The following is a 1,015-nucleotide window of genomic DNA, read 5'->3' as shown; positions in this document are numbered from 1 at the left end:
ATAAGAAGCTTAGCAAAGAAATTTTAGATTTAAATTTCACTATTCAACTTTTGGATTTAACAGACATCTACAGAACATTTCATCCTAACAAAACTGAATACACATTTTTCTCATCAGTCCATGGAACATACTCCAAAATCAATCACATCTTAGGTCACAAGTCTAACTTCAGCAAATTTAAAAGAATAGAAATTATTCCATGCATCTTCTCGGACCATCATGGAATAAAATTTGAACTTAGTAACAACAGGAATCTGCATACTCATACAAAAACATGTAAGCTAAATAACTTTATGCTGAATGATAGATGGGTCAGAGACAAGATCAAGAAGGAAATTACCATAATGAAGATACGAGTTATCAGAACCTCTGGGATACCGCAAAGGCAGTCCTAAGAGGGAAATTTATAGCATTGCAAGCCTTCCTCAAGAAAACAGAAAGAGAGGAAGTTAACATCTTAATGGGACATCTCAAGCAGCTGGAAAAGGAAGAACATTCCAATCCTAAATCTAGCAGAAGAAAGGAAATAATCAAAATTACAGCAGAATTAAATGAAATTGAAAACAAAAGGATTACATAACAGATCAATAAATCAAAAAGTTGGTTTTTTGAAAAAGTCAATAAAATATATAAACCTTTGACGAACCTAACCAAAAAAAAAAAAGAATAAAATCTCTAATCTTGTCAATCAGAAATGGTAAAGATGAAATAACAAGAGATCTCTTAGAAATTAAAAAAATCCTTAATGAATATTACAGAAAACTTTATTCCCAGAAATATGACAATCTGAAGGAAATCGACCAATACATGGAAACATGCCACCTCCCAAGACTTAACTAGAATGAAGTGGAAATGTTGAACTGGCCTATATCAAGTTCTGAAATAGCATCAACTATACAAAATCTCCCTAAAAAGAAAAGCCCAAGACCAGATGGCTTCACATCAGAATTCTACCAAATCTTTAATGAAGAACTAGTACCTATATTACTCAACCTTTTCCAAAACATAAAAAAAA

This window comes from Otolemur garnettii, unplaced genomic scaffold (assembly GCF_000181295.1).
Source record: "Otolemur garnettii isolate 467f Iridium unplaced genomic scaffold, OtoGar3 scaffold00223, whole genome shotgun sequence".
In the NCBI taxonomy this organism is placed as follows: Eukaryota; Metazoa; Chordata; class Mammalia; order Primates; family Galagidae; genus Otolemur; species Otolemur garnettii.
This window is presented reverse-complemented; position numbering follows the sequence as displayed.